At 41.0% G+C, this 21,162-nt stretch overlaps 2 protein-coding genes and 1 long non-coding RNA gene across 4 annotated transcripts in view; 1 reads left to right on the top strand and 2 right to left on the bottom strand.

The window, feature by feature from the left end:
- ABTB2 (ankyrin repeat and BTB domain containing 2) overlaps positions 1-21,162 on the bottom strand; it is a 161,884-nt gene that overhangs the window by 58,076 nt on the left and 82,646 nt on the right. The gene's annotated exons all lie outside the window — the stretch shown is intronic.
- LOC307202859 lies at positions 13-19,390 on the top strand. The gene is made up of 4 exons (XR_013833036.1): positions 13-143; positions 11,757-11,915; positions 15,620-15,748; positions 18,773-19,390. It is a non-coding gene; the product is annotated as an uncharacterized lncRNA (long non-coding RNA).
- Positions 16,155-21,162, bottom strand: part of LOC307202166 (catalase-like) — a 161,587-nt gene continuing 156,579 nt past the window's right edge. For both annotated transcript variants that reach the window (XM_079951906.1, XM_079951908.1), the window contains exon 14: positions 16,155-16,165. The gene's annotated coding sequence lies outside the window, so the exon portion shown is untranslated. The remainder of the gene's footprint in view (positions 16,166-21,162) is intronic.

Raw genomic sequence — 21,162 nt, 5'->3', positions numbered from 1 at the left:
AAAAAGAGACAGAGAAGAGAAAACATGCCTGTTAGAAAGCATCAGGATAAATAAAACAACACAGAAGAAAGAGGAAGAATGGTCAAAAGCTCCATCTCTGTACCGCTTCCTCTGCGGCAAGCCACAGTGCTGACTTATGAGAAGTAAATAAGATTGATCCAACCCATCTTCATTCCCGGTGAACTTCCAGAACTGAGCACGACCCAATCAAAGTGGTCGGTCACATCTTCTGCTATCTTGTAGGGCCTCTCAACATGCCTAAGAGTGGTAGAATTAGCAACAGTACCTGGATTGGAGACCTCTGAAGTCTCTTAAATAACAAAGAATGGGTTCCCACCTATCTAAATCACTTGTTTAGCAGTAGGGCTGTTACAAGTAGAGATAAGCATGTTGTGCAAAGTAGACTTGTGCCCACAAACGTCCCTTGCAGAACTTAGTAGGATCCAACCATGGGTTTGGTTTCATGCTCAGCATTTGCCTGGACTACAATTTGCTTCATATGATTTGTGTCAAAATGTGGTATGACATATATAAGCTGCTTTGTACAATCATAGAATCATAGAATCATAGAGAGTTGGAAGAGACCACAAGGGCCATCGAGTCCAACCCCCTGCCAAGCAGGAAACACCATCAGAGCACTCCTGACATATGGTTGTCAAGCCTCTGCTTAAAGACCTCCAAAGAAGGAGACTCCACCACACTCCTTGGCAGCAAATTCCACTGTCAAACCGCTCTTACTGTCAGGAAGTTCTTCCTAATGTTTAGGTGGAATCTTCTTTCTTGTAGTTTGGATCCATTGCTCCGTGTCCGCTTCTCTGGAGCAGCAGAAAACAACCTTTCTCCCTCCTCTATGTGACATCCTTTTATATATTTGAACATGGCTATCATATCACCCCTTAACCTCCTCTTCTCCAGGCTAAACATGCCCAGCTCCCTTAGCCGTTCCTCATAAGGCATCGTTTCCAGGCCTTTGACCATTTTGGTTGCCCTCCTCTGGACACATTCCAGTTTGTCAGTGTCCTTCTTGAACTGTGCTGCCCAGAACTGGACACAGTACTCCAGGTGAGGTCTGACCAGAGTGGCACTATTACTTCCCTTGATCTAGATGCTATACTCCTATTGATGCAGCCCAGAATTGCATTGGCTTTTTTAGCTGCCGCGTCACACTGTTGGCTCATGTCAAGTTTGTGGTCAACCAAGACTCCTAGATCCTTTTCACATGTACTGCTCTCAAGCCAGGTGTCACCCATCTTGTATTTGTGCCTCTCATTTTTTTTGCCCAAGTGCAATACTTTACATTTCTCCCTGTTAAAATTCATCTTGTTTGTTTTGGCCCAGTTCTCTAATCTGTCAAGGTCGTTTTGAAGTGTGATCCTGTTCTCTGGGATGTTAGCCACCCCTCCCAGTTTGGTGTCATCTGCAAATTTGATCAGGATGCCCTTGAGTCCATCATCCAAGTCGTTGATAAAGATGTTGAATAAGACCAGGCCCAAGACAGAACCCTGTGGCACCCCAAGGATGTTTGCAGAATCTGTCCACAAGTCAAAGGTACAGTGGTACCTCGGGTTACAAACGCTTCAGGTTACAGACTCTGCTAACCCAGAAATAATACCTCGGGTTAAGAACTTTGCTTCAGGATGAGAACAGAAATCGTGCAGCGGCAGCACGGCGGCAGAAGGAAGCCCCATTAGATAAAGCGGTGCTTCAGGTTAAGAACAGTTTCAGGTTAAGAAGGGACCTCCGGAACGAATTAAGTACATAACTAGAGGTACCACTGTAGAAGACTGGTCACTTCTAGCCCAATGATTCTGGCAGCGGAAGAGACCATATGTCAACTTAGCATTGACACTTACACTACTACACTGGACAAAATGAGTTCTAGCATTATACAAAGCAATGAAAATGAGGTCAATATCAGTGAAGGTTGAGCCAATTAGTTCTGTTAGGTTAGCACTAGAATAGTAAAGGCAGAATAAAAGGGCTCTAAGAAACTATGGCTTGGGCTGCTGCCTGTACGTGCCAGAAAGAAACAATGGTCAGGATCAATGAGAAATAAAAGCCCCTTCATTCAGTTTTCAAAAGACTGTAATGCTGCATTGGGCAAAACAAGTGATCTGTACATAAACTGCTATTGCACAATTGTAGCAGGGCAGATTGTTTTAAGCACTTCCAGCTTTGGTCAAGATAATAGGAAATGAGTGTAGACTACGAAGTGAGTTCAGTGGACCTCTGAATACCAGATGCTAGGCACAAACAGGCAATGTTGCTGCCCTCATCCCTTTGTGTGCTTTTCAAAGGTCTCTGGCTCATCTCTAGTTAGGAAAAGGATGGTGGATTAGATAGGTTACCCTCACATGGAAGGATGGTAACGTCAGAGGTGGGACAGAAGAACTAATGTGTGTGTACTCTCTCTTTTTCTCACCTCATGTGCAGGAGAGTCATTGGTTCCATATTGTCTGATTCAGCCCACAATGGATAGAGAAAAGATGTGTTTGAGAGAAGGTTGGATAGTGTTTCTGTTACAGATCTGAGCATCTACGCACGCTCTGTGGAAACATACTCCAGTCATGACAGACAAAGCTATGCTGCTATATCTTCTAGAGATGGCAATTCAGGTGTCCTTTTGGCATGTTATCTGGTAGGCACTGATAACATTTGCTATCAGCAAATCTTGTTTGTGCTGATGAGATCATTCTACAACTGCAATTGCATTTAGCTGAATGAGTGTTGTGCTAATTTGAAGCAACACAATTGTCAAAAGAAAGACATATTAGGATACTTGGTTTATTCATCATGATGTTCCTGCCCTTCGACTTTTGGCTGCAGCATTTGTTTCCCTAGCTGATCTCACATGCCTTCTTTTCACATGCTGATGAGTAGGAAAGCCAACAATGACATCAGCAAGGACTTCCTGGGTATTCTGAGGAGAAGGAAATAATGCAGTCTGCTGTGTCTCTGCACTGTACATCATTGTGAGCTAATGGGAAAGCCCAGCCAGCGGACGAAGTCATTTGCATATTTGGAAAGCAGAGAATAAACAGCAGCAGCACATGCAAACAATATATATTTTTGTTGGAAAACACAGGGGAAACTACCCATCTTCGCCCTCACCGCAAGAAGAAATCAAACTGATTCCGATTCCCTTTCCCTACATTAATACCCCAATTTTCCCCCCTAGTGCACACACTGATCTCACAACTGTGGCAAGGTGAAAATGGGCTGATTTCCAGATGATTAATTCAGAAGCACACAATGCCATAGAAGGTGGAAGGAGAAACTAAGGAATGTGCTAATAAAACAAAATGATCACTTAGAAATAAACAAATAAAGCTACACTTACTTTGTTCCAGGAAATTTTGATGCCTTTTTTTAAAAAAATAACTATAGGAAATAAATATTTTTATATGGACATCACCAGATGGGCAGCATCGAAATCAGATTGATTATATTCTCTGCAGCCAAATATGGAGAAGCTCTATACAGTCAGCAAAAACAAGACCTGGAGCTGACTGTGGCTCAGATCATCAGCTTCTTATAGCAAACTTCAAGCTTAAACTGAAGTAAGAAAAATCACTGAGCCGGTAAGATAAAATCTAAATCAAATCCCTTATGAATACACAGTGGAAGTGAGGAACAGGTTTAAGGATTTAGATTTGGTAGACAGAGTGCCTGAAGAACTATGGATGGAGGCTCGCAACATTATACAGGAGGCAGCAACGAAAACCATCCCAATGAAAAGGAAATGCAAGAAAGCAAAGTGGCTGTCCAACGAGGCCTTACAAATAGCGGGGGAGAGAAGGCAAAATGCAAGGGAGATAGTGAAAGATACAGGAAATTGAATGCAGATTTCCAAAAAATAGCAAGGAGAGACAAGAAGGCCTTCTTAAACAAGCAATGCAAAGAAATAGAGAAATACAACAGAATGGGAAGAACCAGAGATCTGTTCAAGAAAATTGGAGATATGAAAGGAACATTTCATACAAAGATTACCATAATAAAGGACAAAAGTGGTAAGGACCTAACAGAAGCAGAAGACATCAAGAAGAGGTGGCAAGAATACACAGAGGAACTATACCAGAAAGATATGGATGGCTCGTACACCCCAGGTAGTGTGGTTGCTGACCTTGAGCCAGACATCCTGGAGAGTGAAGTCAAATGGGCCTTAGAAAGCACTGCAAATAACAAGGCCAGTGGAAGTGATGGTATTACAGCTGAACTATTTAAAATTTTAAAAGATGATGCTGTTAAGGTGCTACACTCAATATGCCAGCAAGTTTGGAAAACTCAGCAGTGGCCAGAGGATTGGAGAAGATCAGTCTACATCCCAATCCCAAAGAAGGGCAGTGCCAAAGAATGCGCCAACTACCGCACAATTGCACTCATTTCACACGCTAGCAAGGTTATGCTTAAAATTATACAAGGAAGGCTCAAGCAGTATGTGGACCGAGAACTCCCAGAAGTGCAAATTGCAAACATATGCTGGATTATGGAGAAAGCTAGAGAGTTCCAGAAAGACATCTACTTCTGCTTCATTGACTATGCAAAAGCCTTTGACTGTGTTGACCACTGCAAACTATGGTAAGCTATGAAATGGGAGTGCCTGATCACCTCATCTGTGTCCTGAGAAATCTCTATGTGGGACAAGAAGCTACAGTTAGAACTGGATATGGAACAACTGATTGGTTCAAAATTGGGAAAGGAGTATGACAAGGCTGTATATTGTCTCCCTGCTTATTTAACTTATATGCAGAATTCATCATGCGAAAGGCTGGGCTGCATGAATCCCTAGCCGGAAGATTGCCAGAAGAAATATCAACAACCTCAGATATGCAGATGACACAACCTTGATGGCAGAAAGTGAGGAGGAATTAAAGAACCTTTTATTGAGGGTGAAAGAGGAGAGCGCAAAATATGGTCTGAAGCTCAACATTAAAAAAACGAAGATCATGGCCACTGGGCCCATCACCTCCTGGCAAATAGAAGGGGAAGAAATGGAGGCAGTGAGAGATTTTACTTTCTTGGGCTCCATGATCACTGCAGATGGTGACAGCAGCCATGAAATTAAAAGATGCCTGCTTCTTGAGAGAAATGCAATGACAAACCTAGACAGCATCTTAAAAAGCAGAGACATCACCTTGCCAACAAAGGTCCGTATAGTTAAAGCTATGGTTTTCCCAGTAGTGATGTATGGAAGTGAGAGCTGGACCATAAAGAAGGCTGATCGCTCCAATACTTTGGCCGCCTCATGAGAAGAGAAGACTCCCTGGAAAAGACCCTGATGTTAGGAAAGATGGAGGGCACAAGGAGAAGGGGACGACAGAGGACGAGATGGTTGGATAGTGTTCTCGAAGCTACCAGCATGAGTTTGACCAAACTGCGGGAGGCAGTGGAAGACAGAAGTGCCTGGCGTGCTCTGGTCCATGGGGTCACAAAGAGTCAGACACGACTAAACGACTAAACAACAACAACAACAAACTATCATTATCAAGTCAAACCACATAGTCCTTGTTTTTCAAAGTGAAGGGTTTGATGAATGATGTGGTGAACTTAATGGCTTAGTAACTGGGTCTGTCATTCATATCATCAACATAGTATCAGCTTGAAAGAGAGATTTCAGATACGTCTTTTCTTGGATTCGGAAAGGCTAGCAGATAGACACTTCTGTGGCTGCTACTATGAGAGAACAGAAATATTCTACTGTTGAAGCTCCCAGGATATAAGAAACAGCAAAAAGACTAATACCAATCAAAGTGTTTACATGATCCTCTGATATGCCAATGCTGTTTAAGTGTACCACTTTCATTTGTTTGGATAAATGGGGGCTTATGGTTTATGGCTTCTTTTCAAAAGAAACCAGTTAGAAATTCTAGTCTTAACACATTACCAGAAGAAAATTATTGCCAACCAGAAACTGATTCAGGAGCTGTACCAAATCCATGCTGCGGAGAGGATTTTGCTGGCCAAACTCCAGCACAGAATTAAATGCACTTAAAGCTTTAAACGTTGTTGGTTTGTGGTTGTTATCTCTCAGATAAGTGATGTTCTGGTTCTCTCACATCTCCTGAGTTTTTGAAGATTCCAGCCATAAATGGTGGCCCTTTAAATTGCCAATTCATATATACCAGCATCTGTACTGAGACTGTACTCAGAGCATCTCTGCAATGTGGTGATCAAGACTGAACAGAGCAAAAATAATTAGTTTCTGGCATTTGTCAAAGTCTTTGAAATAGCAGTTGGGAATAAGGTATGTTTATTCTACCTCACTCAATACAGGAAACCTGCTTATGGGCTCTGCCAGTACCGTTAAAAAGCTGGCGCGACAGGGTGGAGTTCCAGTAAGCCCTTTCTTAAAAAACAAAATTATTTTGCCAGCTTAAAAAGTTTTCTTTTTTTTAAAGATTCCTGTCTATAACATGATACTTTTTAAAGGAACTGAAATATTTCCAGCTTCCTAGGCAAAATCAGTTCAAGGAAGGGGAAGGAGGAAATTGATTTCTCGCGCCGCCACCCCCCCCCCCGCTTCCATCACTTCATTGCTTCTGGTTTCAAACAAACTAGTTTGTATGTGAACAAAGATGAGCAAACCATCTGGAAACTGCAATCTGAACTTTTATTCCTGATAAGGCCCAAACTAAACTTGAGTTTAGATGTATTTTTGCATTTAATATGCAGGTTTTTAAAAAATGCAAATAACATCAGCGGGTGTGTGCGTGTGCTGATAATTTGTTGGTACAGTGGTACCTCGAGTTACAGACGCTTCAGGTTACAGACGCTTCAGGTTACAGACTCCGCTAACCCAGAAATAGTACCTCAGGTTAAGAACTTTGCTTCAGGATGAGAACACAAATAGCGTGGCGGCAGCGGGAGGCCCTATTAGCTAAAGTGGTACCTCAGGTTAAGAACAGTTTCAGGTTAAGAACGGACCTCTGGAATGAATTAAGTTCTTAACCCGAGGTACCACTGCATTATGGCAGACACAGAGGAGGATTTAACCCTTTACTCCCCTGCTGTGACAATGCGGAAATTTATTTGGTGGATCCCTCACTGGGCATTACCACAGAATTACCACAGCTTCTTTGGCCAATCCAAATAGGAATCTGAAAACCATTTTTAAAAAGGTGTTTTACAGACGCTAGGGGAAAGGTATTTCATAGTAGAGAAGAAGCCTCTGGCTGTCTAGCACTTTGCATGATTTCAACATTAGAAGGCAATTTCCTAGTCTTTTCCTTGTCAATTCTTAGTGGCTTTCTGAACAACTGCATGGCATCCAGAGGTGAAGACGGGGCCATTCCAGGAATGGCAAAGAGCCAGTAAGAAAAATATGAAAAGCTTAAAATTCCCCGCTCCTGAGACTCTTGTTACTGATTTGTACAAGAATGTGAGTTTAAAAATCTGACTCTCTTAGAAGTACGCAGAGACTACGTACGTATGCCCCGTGGGCTGGTGGTCAATGATCACTGCAGGGCATAGGTCAGGAGGAATGTAAAAAAGTCAAGGTGTTCTGCTCATTAAACAGGTTTTAAAAACCCCCAAATACAATTACATTCCCCCCCCCCCCATATTTTTCCTCTGGACAGAACACCAAAAAAAAAAAAAAAAAAAAAAAACCACAAGTAAAGAGAAACTATAGTCAGTTCAGGAAATTAAAGGGAAAGAAAAACATTTGAGGAAAATGGCGATACTCAGGAAAAGCCCTGAAGGCGTGCAGCATTTGCTCTGTTCTAATAAAAATTAGAAATTGCATTCATATATAGCCTAAAATAATATTTTTTAAAAACCCAAACCAAAAAAGACAAACATCATGTGCCAAATCATATTGCCACTTCACCAGTGTAAAATCAAAGCTAAAAATTCATATATCCATTAATTTAAACAGACTTAAATGAATACGTAAGGACAATGATAAAAGCTAATAATAAACTGGCAAACTTACCAACTGAGATGGCCAAGACAGGATTAGTATGTCCTTAAAGCATGCTTTATTTTATTATGATGGATAGAAAATGCAATTTATGCAATTTAGCAAAATCTGAATGCAATTAATTGGTTAATGTGCTATTTAATAGCCAAATTTTTAATTTTAAGGCTATATTAAACACCTATTTGCACTTTAACGTATTTTATATAAGAAACTGGAAGCATTTAACAAACAATAATGAATTCAGCCACATAATATACTTTAAAAGTTTCTATATTTAAAGAACCAAATGGATATTAAAGTATGCTGATGCAAGTAAGTAAGAATTAATCCCTTTATGGGTTAAGGCAGATTTTGCACATCATATTCTTCTGGACTAATTAATGCTGCTTTTTTTTAACCCCATGCAGATTTGACAGATCATATACATTGATTTTTGTATTAATTTTTTATTGGATTCTTCTTTTCTGTTATTACTCTTGTGATGATAGAGCCAGTTCCAAATATCACCAGTGCACCAGTCTTCTGGGCTATTTATTAACTGGTATGCAAATGTATAACTTTTGATGAGGATTCTTGGAATTGAGATCCTTTTTAGACTAGAGACCTTCTGCAAGGCCTTTCCTACACCATCTCCAAGCATGCTCCAATCACAGTTTGTCCTTTGAGGGATATAGTTGCATTTCCCCTAGTGGATGTAACAGTGTAGCATGATTTTTGTTGTTGTTGTTTAGTCGTTTAGTCGTGTCCGACTCTTCGTGACCCCATGGACCAGAGAACGCCAGAGGAGCTTGAATAACCCCTAGATAATCTGAATAAGCAAGGTGGCCTCACACGGTTGAGGTCTGCTTTCGGAGATATAGCGGATGCTGAAAGTTTATGGCTTTAGAGGGAAACAGACAGCACTTGGAATGGTACTTAGAAACTTAACTAGGAGTGAAGTTATCATAGGTATATTATGCTCTGAGATTTGCCCAGATCAACAGCTGGGCGGTCAATGTTCTTAATCCAGCTACAGCTCCATATTCAAGAAGTCAACTAGGCTACATAGCAAAATTAGCAGGAAACTTCCTGGGGCCATTATAAGAAACTGTTTAGATTTATCAGCATCTAGGGCAGGGTAACTTAACGAGGGTCATCACTCTTGCCAGGGTTGGAGCCCTTGAGATTTTTAGGGGAGTTTTTAATGTTTGAAGTTTTATTGTGCTTTTAATTTTCTGTTGGGAGCTGCCCAGAGGGGCTGGGGAAACCCAGCCAGATGGGTTGAGTATTATTATTATTATTATTATTATTATTATTATTATTATTATTATTACCTTACCCAGGTAATGCATAACAGTAAGTATTACTTTACAAGTCTACAGTGGTACCTCTGGTTAAGAACTTAATTCGTTCCAGAGGTCTGTTCTTAACCTGAAACTGTTCTTAACCTGAGGTACCACTTTAGCTAATGGGGCCTCCCGCTGCCACCACGCCACTGGCACACGATTTCTGTTCTCATCCTGAAGCAAAGTTCTTAACCTGAGGTACTATTTCTGGGTTAGCGGAGTCTGTAACCTAAAGCGTCTGTAACTCGAGGTACCACTGTACTCTGAAAGCTCTTACTGCTCACACAAGGAATTCTCAGTCTATTAGATGCGCCCGCTAATATACAAAGATGACTGGTAACTTCCTCTTTTCAAGTTGCATAATTGGCTATGTGGCTAGCACTAAGCTGCATCTAGCAGCGTGTTGGATCCCTGGTCTGCAACTGGTTTTCCCAACAGGTTACTTTGATAAGGAGGTCAAAGCCAAATCCCCCTCTCTGTCTGCTTCTAAGTCTTATTGCAACAAATGCTACTCCTAACCATCCCAGTTTTGTCTCTGGAATGGTGACTGGGGGACCAGATGGCACCCATCAGCAGGACGGATCTGGCACCCAGTTGCTGAACCCAACTGTCAAATAGGTTTAGAACTGTTAATTATATCCTGCTCTAAGGCATGTATTTGGTATTCTAGGTTAACGTATATTGGATCGTGATGAGTGACGTTTATCATTACATTGGCGATATCCTCATAATTGTTTCAGCTGAGCACAGAGCAGTGCATTTAACGCTGCACAGGAATATTTCTGTAGCAAGTAAAATCTTCTAATCTAATTGAAACCGCAACTCCACACTGGAGTTGGGCCAAGCCATCAAGAATGAAATCCTTATGCAAAGTGTGCCAAAATATTTTAAAAGACCACAAATGGTCAGGGCTCCCATTCATGTGCCTTCCTCATCACACCAAAGACTGCATTGTCCTACTACCATATTCTGAAACACTAATTCAATGCTGTCTCCCAAGGCATAAACCCCACCTGCTAACTCAAACCCATTTCCTGGAGACACATATATTTTCTTCTCTGGGAAATTTCCCAAGCAGTTTCTAAAAATGATGCCTATAAAGCTAGGAGAAGCCATATTTTAACTAGATCTCAGACTCTGATTAGATCTCTTTTTTTTTTTTTTTATAATAATTTTTATTAATTTTCCACACATAAAATAAAGAACAATGTAACACAATATAACTTCATACTCATCGGTTCATAGCCTTTTTTCTTTGACTTCCCCATACCTCCCCATCCCTGCATCCTTGTTTAATAATTCTTTAGCAACCCTTAAGTCCATTGTCTTAGTTCCTTTTCGTAAATATTTCTTAAGTTTTTTTGTTTACTGCTGCAATTCTTTACTTCTTACCCCCTGACATCTTAACATTCCTCAATTTTACAATTATTTTTAAGATATATTTTGAAATTCTTCCAGTCCTCTTCCACTGTCTCTTTCCCCTGGTCCCGGATTCTGCCCGTCATCTCCGCCAGTCCCATAAAGTCAATCACCTTTGTTTGCCATTCTTCCAGAGTAGGTAGTTCTTGCGTCTTCCAATACTTTGCCAGTAGAATTCTTGCTGCAGACTCTGATTAGATCTCAGCCATTGATCATTGAACAACCGTTCTGACAATATAAGCCATTGTCAATAATTTGAATGTCAAAGCTTTCTTACGAAAGCTTAATAATAGTAAATTTATCATCATCATCAAGGAATAAACAATCAAGGAATAAAGATGACTTTTAGAAGACATCTAATGGCAGCCCTGTGTAGGGCAGTTTTTACAGTTTGATGCTTTATTGTGTTTTTAATATTTTGTTGGGAGCCACCCAGAGTAGTTGCGGCAACCCAGTCAGATTAGCATATAAATAATAAAAGTATTATGATTATTGTTATTTCATTATCAGTGTACCACAGTCAAACATAAGGCAGTTTCCTGCCCCTAACAGCTTGGAACTGATTTATTTAAAAAATAAATAAATTTAGACTTTGTGAAACATACCAATACCATATTCAAGGCTCAGGTTCAGACATGCAGTGCTGGGAACTGAGGAAGCATTTTTTTCTAACTAAGTTTGACATTATTGGTTTTATGTATGTTTTCCCAATAATGTTAATAATAATCAAGTGGTAATAATATTTAGCAGATCTTTCTAGCAATTGGAGCCCAAATTAAGTAACTGAGTAATATCAAACATATGGATATTAAGATAATAAGGAATGGCAAAAGAAGAGGTTCCAGAACTGAGTCAGTTTTCCTGTCTACAACTTTAAACACAGTTGTGTTGACAACACAGACAGTTGGGAAAAACGTAATAAGGCAGTGTGTTAAAACGCTGGTACCAGTCTGACTGGTACTGATTTGGCCAGGCCATGCAAACCATGTAAGTTTAATGGCTTTGTCTGGAACCAACTTTCTTGCCACATTCAATTTAATTTCTCTTTTGATTTTGTTTCTCCATGACCTCAACTTTTGGGTCTCTTACAGTGCAATCCTATACTTGTCTACTCACAGTCCCACTGGCTTGGATCCTAACATTTTGCTATGTGAATGGAAAGAGAGTTAGGCTTACTGAAGAGGTCCTTCTGTTCCTTCCGTGTATATATGTAAGAATAAATTTGGCTCCAAATCACAGCGTACTTTCAGGTAAACGTATATAGGATTGTAGCCTTAAATTGCCCTAATTTACTTTATGTCCTCTGTGTGTTATCTCAAGCAATCTAACTACAAGCAAAAGTGCTCTCATTTATTGGAGTTTTCTACATATGTGTGGCAACCCTTTTTAGCTTTAGATCCCATGAACCTAAAAATATCCTTACTACTTCCCATAACATCTAAGATTATCCCCAAGGGATTGCTGTTTAACTAATTGACCTAATAGGAGCCAGATTGCACAGTCTCGTGTGATCAGATGACATCATATCCTGAGCAGATAATTTAAAGAACACTTGAAAAACAAAGTACGCTTCCATTGCAGCGTAAAATCCCCTAGCAACTCTCAAGTTATGCAATACCTTGTATTCCAGACTTGAATATCCTTAAGGGCATCATAATCTCCAATGTATGACAGAAAGCAGCACAGGGAGATTAAGCAATATGTCTAAGTTTTAAAGAGTGATTCAGCATTAATCATTAATCCAACCACACTTTTCAATTGCTATAACTAATGCTATTTCCTTTATTTTTAAAAAATCAATATTCAGGTGGCAAATACAATACATCCTCTGTTTTTTATCCTCACAACAGCCCTGTGAAGTAGGTTAGGGCGATACAGTGCCTGGGTGAAGGTCAACCAGTGCACGTCATGGACAGATGGGTGGGAATCCCATTGTGGGTTGTACAGGCCCTGCCTGAAGCTCTTTATAATTTATGCAAGCAAGGCGTAAAGTGTTTACCTGTGTAAATGCTCCACATATGCCTCATAAATATGCACTGGCCTGTAGCATTAGCAATCTGTGGCCAGGACGGATGTGCCACTGGCATGCAAGTTCTACGCGACAATGGGTCAGCACATTAATGAGTCAGTGCATTTCAATGTGACAGGATGCGTATGGGTTACCTCTGCAATTCAGCGCTCTACCACAGGTCCAAAATTCTAACCTAACTCTCTCGATGTATTAGCATAACCCATTGAGAAATTATTCTTCTCCTCAATTTGCAATTTTGCAATTTTCAAAAAAACCCCATAGCTTTCAGAGCACATTATAAAGACCATTTGCAAGTATGGCACAATTTAAGAGTTTGGAAATTTTGCCAAGATTTGTTTGATTTAAGGATGTGCATATTTTTATTGATCTTGTAAAGGCTTCCAGACTAAAAAACAAACAAACCCAAGGAATCTACAGTGGTACCTCAGTTTAAGAACTTAATTCATTCTGGAGGTCCCTTTTTAACCTGAAACTATTCTTAACCTGAGGTGCCACTTTATCTAATGGGGCCTCCCGCTGCCACTGTGCCACTGCCGCGCGATTTCTGTTCTTATCCTGAAGCAAAGTTCTTAACCCGAGGTACTATTTCTGGGTTAGCGGTGTCTGTAACCCAGTGTTTTTCAACCACTGTTCCGCGGCATACTAGTGTGCTGCGAGATGTTGCCTGGTGTGCCGTGGGAAAAATTGAAAAATTCGAAAGATTTTTTTAAAAAATGTCAAATTTTCACCCACTGGGTGGGCGCCGGACTGTGTCCTGGGTATGGGTGGGGTGGGGTTTTTGACCCCACCCTCGGCCAGCAGGGGCACCGATTGGTGCTCCTCAGGGGGACACCCTCCATTTTTCTGATGTCCGGGCTGTGATTGGTCCAGACTCCAGCCTGGACCTATCACAGTAGGACATCATCTTCCGACTTCCTTCCCGTCCGAGCACAGTGTGCGCAAATAAGCCTAGGAAGGGAAAACTGCACAAGTGTCTGCACCGATGGAGCTGCAGCCATGGTCGGGCACACCAAAGGCTTTGTAAGCAGGGTGAAGGAAAGAAATCCAGGTGTGATTGTTACGCATTGTTTTTTACACTGTGAGGCCCTCGTAGCCAAGACTTTACCAGCAGACCTAGTTCATGTGTTGGATGATGCTGTGCACATGGTAAACTTTGTAAAGTCACGACCCGTGAAAAGTCGCATATTTGCAGCTTTGTGTGAGGAGATGGGAGCGAAGCATAAAACCTTGCTGTTTCATACAGAGGTCTGGTGATTGTCACGTGGCAAGGTCTTGGTTTGTGTGTATGAGCTGCGGGAGGAACTTAAAGTGTTTCTGACAAATGAGAGGTTGGATTACGCAAAGCTGCTTGCAAGTGATGAGTGGTGTGCAAGGCTGGCATACCTGGCAGATATATTTCATCATCTGAATGAACTGAAGACACGAATGCAAGGCTGAAATGAAAACCTGCTTACAAGTACAGATAAAATAAATGGATTCCGTTCAAAGGTGCAACTCTGGCATCAACACGTGGAAAGTGGCAATCTTGAAATGTTCACACTCACGAAGCAATGGCAAGGTGTTCACACTGCTGCACTGTGTGAGATAATAGTTAAACATTTAAAAACTCTCGAGGAGAAGTTGTCATTTTATTTCTCTTCAGTCTCCACCGAATGCCTTGACTGGGTTAGGGACCCTTATAGCTCAGCATCAGTTGGTGGAAAGGACATGACTTTACAGGAGCAGGAGGAACTAACTGAACTGAGACAAAATCGTGGTATCAAGCTAAGATTTGCTGATCTACCTTTGGACAGTTTTTGGTTGGATACTGCCAAGGAGTTCCCCCTTCTGGCAAACAAAGCTATTTTGACATTGCTCCCATTTTCCACTACATATCTGTGTGAGATGAGCTTTTCAAGCATGATTGCTATAAAAACTAAATACAGAGAGAGACTGAGAGCTGTTGACGAAGAGCTACGTGTGTGTCTTTCTTCGATTCCAGCCAGAATATCAGCTTTGTGTTCAGCCAAACAGGCCCAGGTTGCGCACTGAATAAAGTATTTTATAATTTTTCATATTTCTGTTTACTTACTATTTCATAATAAAGTAATTATAAAATACTTTCTTTGTGTTTATTTGATTCCTATTCAAGAGAATTACTTTATATATAGTCAATATAGGCACAGAGTTAAATTTTTTAACATTTTCTAATGGTGGTGTGCTTCGTGATTTTTTTCATGAAACAAGTGTGCCTTTGCCCAAAAAAGGTTGAAAAACACTGCTGTAACCTGAAGCGTATGTAACCCGAGGTAGCAATGCAATCAACAGCAATGCAATCAAAAAGACAAAAAAAAGTTTCTATTAGGAAGCTATTCTGCACAACCTCTTGCAAAAAATGGGGCTCTTGAGTCAAGTTTGCAGAAATACTTTGAAATATTCTGCTAGTTGAAATAACATCAGTTACAAACTGAAGAGTAAGGTTCACAAACTGCAATGCTTTTAACTGGCCCGTGAACATGTTTTTTGGCATCCAGGTCATCCTACCTAAGAATTAAAACCGGTCTAAAAGTGAATGGTAATATTAGGGTGAAGAATACAGGTCACCTTGAGTTTACAAACTTCTGCTTACATACTCCAATTAAATCCTTAAAAAGAAAAGCCGCTATAGGGCTATAAATGTCACATGGACAAATGGAGAAAAGCTTTATGAGGTGCAGTATAATGTGCCACTGGCCTTGTGGACAAAATGAAAATAGCTGCCTAACGCTGCTGTCAATAAGCACTGGACTAACGAAGGAATGGGGCTCAGTTCCGAGAATGGGACGCTTGAATTCTGCTCCAAGTTCTGCCACTGAGCTGCTATGACTATGCCATTTTATTTGACCTCCATGGCTAAATCCATTCATGTGTAAAATAATATTAATGCATCCCTTTCGCACAAAGGCCGCTATAGACAACTATAAAATGTATCCAATCTTCCTTGATTTAATGTGGAGTGCCATGCCACCACTTGGGGGAAGGACGAAAGGATTATTCAGCTGGTTCAAGAGCCTGCTCCTGGATACATTCAAGGTAAAAGCGTGAAAAACAGCCTATTTTGGGAGCACTTTTACTGTGACATTTCCCCAAAGATTACTGAACTATTAGTAGGTACGTTTGTGATAATTTCCTCATATACAGATGACTCCACTGCAAACCAGGTGAGTTCTCTATTCTACCTATATATATGAGCAGATTTGTACATGTATATAAAGCAGGGGTGGGGATCTTTTGGTTGTCTGGATGTTGCTGAACTACAATTCCTGCCATCCCTGGCTAGTGGCCATGCTTGCTGAGGCTGATGGGAGTTGTAGTACAACATCTGAAGGGCCAAACATTCCCTCCACCTGATATTAAGGGACTTGATTTGGTGAAAATGTATGTGACCAGGGATAGCGGGAGAAGGTGTTTAAAATACAGAAATAGCACTAGGCTTATTAGCCCAAACATCATGTAATGAATGTGCTCTTACAACATATCCAGGCAACAGCCTAATGTTCAAAAGATCTAGTAAATAATAATTTCCCAGTTCTTCTAAACAGGTCTCACACACTGAACATCTCGGTTTAATTTGCTGTGTTTCACTTTCACTTGCATTTCAAAAGGTGGACTCATACATTATCCTTTTAGTAAGGCAACACAAGTGTGAAAGCTAATTTTGTGTATGCTTTTGCTGGCCTCCAGTCCTGTAGCCAGTACAGGCACTAAAAACATTGCCCCAGAAGAGATCAGAAAGAAGAACAACATAGAAAACCACAACCCCTCCTTGTCTAGCAAGGAAGCTGCAAAAGATTATTTCTCCTTGGCTGAATGTTTCTTCGCTTGGAGTGAGAGAAAGTCAAGGGGAAAGGCCATTTCAAGCCTGGGCGGCAAGAATGGGAAACCTGTGGCCTCCCAGATTGTTGTGAGGCATCTAATCATAAGCCTGCATTTTTATTAAAGCTTATATGTTTAATCAGGGCCTGTATCTTAAAAGACCAGTCTTAGAAGACCAGCTGCCTAAGAACCTTGGCAAAATGTTTTTCTCCTAGACAAGGGCCCCCCCTGATTTATAGCAGAAAACAATTCTCAAAGTCGTAAAAAGGGAATTACAGGCTGACAGCCAAGGTTACACTGACCCTACAAATTAAGGGTGGATAAATAGTAAAATGAGCCATATCTTCTTCCTAAGGTTAAAAAGGTCAAGAGCAGTGAAAAAGCAACTGGTCTGGCTGGCAGAAACAGAACATTTTTGGGAAGTCTTTTCTAAAGCTGTTTCTTTCTTAAACTAAGATCCTTTTAAGATTTCTTTTCCTTTTAAAAGGTTATTTATGTATTAAATATATTAGCTTAAATATAATTATGCAAAGGATTTAAGAAATGCTAGATTCTTATTTCATATAGTTGTAAGAGTTGTAACTATCCTGAAATTAAGTCAGCCACCAGCCCCCCCTTGCCAGACAGGAGACGCCATCGAGCACTCCTGATATATGGTTGTCAGGCCTTTTGTTTAGAAACCTTCAGATGAAGGAGATCTCTCAATGTTGATGTGAACTCAAAATCCTTGACATATGTTTAAGATAAAAATTCAAGATTAATCATCTGTTTTGGAAGGCAATAGGGCAAGGAGGGCAAGAGGTGAGCTGGTAATTAAGATTCCTTGTTGAGACACATGTAAGATATATTACTACTTATTTGTCATTTATAGATAGAAGAATATATAGCTTTTTGATTTCCATAAAAGGGCAGAAGGAAATGGGTGTATCTTTTGTGATTGGTTCTAGCAAACAGCCAATAGGAATTTCAACCAGGCTGATTGGACAGAGGCAGCCACAGGAGGAGCAAGGGGGCTGGATTAAGGAAATATAAGTGCTGGCCAGAATGGCAGGAGGCCAGGCCAGAGCTTGGTAACCATATACCACTGTGCCTCATATTTATTTGTCTGACAAATAAATTATTATTTTAATTTCTCTATTGCTGCGTTGAATATTTCATTCCAGCTAAGTGTTAACCACAAGCAGGGTGCTACATTTGGACTTCAGTTCCCAACAGTCACAGCCAGCCTGTCCAATGGGCAGAGATAATGGGAGTTGTAGTCCATTGACATCTGGAGGGCCATAGGTTTCCCCTTACCTGCTGTATAGACAGCTAGTAGGAAGGAGCATTTGGGGTTCTAAACAAGTGGAGTAAATCTGGTTTTCATGTAATCACTTATTAAAAGTATAATGTGTAGCCTGGGCTCTTAGCAACAACAGCTAATAAGAACCGGAAATATAATACTGTCCAAACTAGTTTGAACTTGACCAAAAAAATAAAATAAAAATCACAGATCATCATCAGGGCTAAAACAGCTCAGGGCTCAAAGTCAGCCTTTGTATTCCCAATATTTTAGATCAATATCTTCAAGTCTATTCTGAAGAGAAATGCTTGTGTTGGAAAATAAAACTCCTATGTCTCTTGACAGGCTTATGTACGGTGTTCAGTATCATCTAGAGAAAGACTCTGTGTCAGCCGTGTATTGGAAAAGAAGCTGTCTGCTGCTTGAGTTTAGATGTTCTCAGATAAACACTTGTGACTATCTAGTAGGCCAAGTTATTTTATTTTCTTTACAATACACTTCACAGCGTTCAAATAATTATTAGCTCTTAGAATAAACCTCCCAACCTCACTGTAATGAGAGGTTACAATAGGGTCAGCCAAAAAAGAGCTGGTATAATGTAGTGCTTAAGAGTGTGAACTGTGAGCCGGGAACTCCTTGGCTTAAATCCCTCTTTAGTCATCAACTCCTTCTGGGGCCTAAGGCATGTCACCACATGTCCACCTCAGGCCCCACATCTGCAATATGGGAATAATACAGTGCTATTTTAAGGATTACTAACACGATACTGTCTGGATTATTGAAAGGATGTATGTGAAATGCTCTTAGGTGCTGAGGATTGTTATTGAAAAGGGAGAAGTTATGTTACAACAAGTTGAAATATGCAAGAATACTGTAAACAAAGATAAAATTAATTTCACCTTTCTACAAAAGACTAGTTTCTACACAGGCTCACACAACCTTCTCTGTCCTCCATCCAGGGAAGCCAGAGTGATGATGAGAGTTCAGTGACACATTCCAACCAGGCAAAAGCCCTCAAGGAGGATGTGAGGCAAGGCCAAGGAGGTGTGTGGCTTGGAGAGAGGCCCAAGGGCCAGACAGAGAAGTCTGGAGGGTCAGAGTGACTGCAAGCCTGAGGTTCTCCACACCGGACTAGAGGGAGGATCCAAGCTAGAGACCAGCATCATTGGGTGGCTGGCACTCAACTGGGCTCAACTGCTCCATGACTGGAAGTGGACCAGTATTTATACATGACTTTTGTATACAAAGCAGAATACTAAAATGCCTAGAGTTGTCTTTCAGAAAGGTGTCCAAAACATTAACCTGGTAGAAGCTGGAGCTTCATTTCTGTACATAGTGCTGGGTTGCTAGCTAGACCACTGAAAGTCTCCATCTCCTCCTCCCTCCTTACAGTTACCTATTTCTTCCTGGGACAGATCCCTTCCTATTCTTCCCTTACCATCCCCTGTTTCTTCAGCCACATTATCTCCCTAATGACCATAGCATATGACCCCAGATCCAATCTGTCTTTCCTTCAGGCCATCATGTTCATATAAGCAAGAATACACACTATAATTATTTCTGAAAAGTGCAGTTGTTTTCTCAGTGTCCAAGCAGTCATGGGGTGTGCTGGTCAGTTTGTTTGGAGCCCTCCAGTAAATCTGTGTTGCAAGGTTTTTTCTCTGCACTCCATCATCTGATACAGAGGCTCGTTTTGTTCTATGCCACTTGCCTTTGGTCATTTACAGAAGCACAAGCAGCAGAACTTGTACTTTACCACTGAATGATGACCCTTCTTTAGCATCCATTCAGATTCTATAGTAGTACCAAACTATATATAACTTCTTCAATGTGCAATTCAGTTTTCAACAATGCTACTTTGAGTTTTGTTTTTAGAAGAATGTCAATGGTCACTGGCATTACTGACATCCTGAGTGGTTATTTTTTTACAGATAATTTTTAAAGAACACGAGGGAGGAAAAAGCGACATTCCTAACGATATTCTGATTTGCAACGCACTGTTCTTCAAAGCACTCAGCATTAAAACCATGTGCTAAGAGTTTGTCTTGTGCTTTAAAAGACAAGGAATTGGCAGCCTGTAATTTTTTTCAAAAAATGGTTTTGCTAAATCTATTGTACCTGTAGCCTAGAATATTGAGACCATGATTGCATGAAATATTCTTTAGGAGTACATCAACTTTTTAGATCTTTCTAATTAATTGAGGGTAGCTCTGCTAATTGGACCATGCAAATCATAGCCAGAAGCCTTAACCTAATTAGAGTTCTAGTAGACTGCCAGCAATTCTCTTCCTGATACAAGTTTTTTTGGAGGGGACCTCCACTGACTGGGATGCTGCCAATTCAAACAAAATAAGAGCTAAAAACAACCACAAGCAGCCTCCCACAATGAGCAATATTGTTGTAATGCTGCGAGTAAAAATATCTGGCCAGTTAAGTATCACTTAGATTCATTTGATTCTGTAGCTGTCAAACACAAGGACTTGAATATCTTATTAAAGGCATCTATCTAGTTCTATGGGACGCAGGTGGCGCTGTGGGTTAAAGCCTCAGCGCCTAGGACTTGCCGATCGAAAGGTCGGCGGTTCGAATCCCTGCGGCGGGGTGTGCTCCCGCTGCTCGGTCCCACCGCCTGCCAACCTAGCAGTTCGAAAGCACCTCCAGGTGTAAGTAGATAAATAGGGACCGCTTACCAGCGGGAAGGTAAACGGCGTTTCCGTGTGCGGCTCTGGCTCGCCAGAGCAGCGATGTCACGCTGGCCACGTGACCCGGAAGTGTCTCCGGACAGCGCTGGCCCCTGGCCTCTTAAGTGAGATGGGCGCACAACCCCAGAGTCTGTCAAGACTGGCCCGTACGGGCAGGGGTACCTTTACCTTTACCTTATCTAGTTCTATCATTTCCATTCTTTCGGGCCCACCTAGTTCTGACATGGAATTGAAATTGTCTATTGACAGATGAGAAAGATGAAGGAGGAAGTCCCTGGAGTACCTGGAATTCTGGAATTTAAAAGAATAAAGAAATATGATTGGGACTTCCTCTTTGAGTATGGGAGATCAGCTGACCTTTTGCAGCAACTGCTTTTAAGTATTTTGGATGGAAGAAAACTTGGTGTGACTGCGACTGAACTCCTTCGAGACCTGAGGACCAACAAAAAGGGTTACCAACAAAATCAGCGGAGAGAGACTGACAGAGACTTGAAGGCCTCGGATGTGAGGAATCCGGGCTAGGAACTGTTTCTGTGGACATAAGGGATGGAAACCGGGGTAGGGAGGGAGGGGAGAACAGAATCTTAAAATTTTATGACTTTTGTATTTGGCCATTATGACATATAATTAATTAAAATATAAAGGGA

The sequence above is a fragment of the Podarcis cretensis genome (assembly GCF_951804945.1).
Source record: "Podarcis cretensis genome assembly, chromosome: 1".
Taxonomy (NCBI): Eukaryota; Metazoa; Chordata; class Lepidosauria; order Squamata; family Lacertidae; genus Podarcis; species Podarcis cretensis.
The sequence above is the reverse complement of the archived record's forward strand: the minus strand, read 5'-3'. Positions and strand labels throughout refer to the sequence as shown.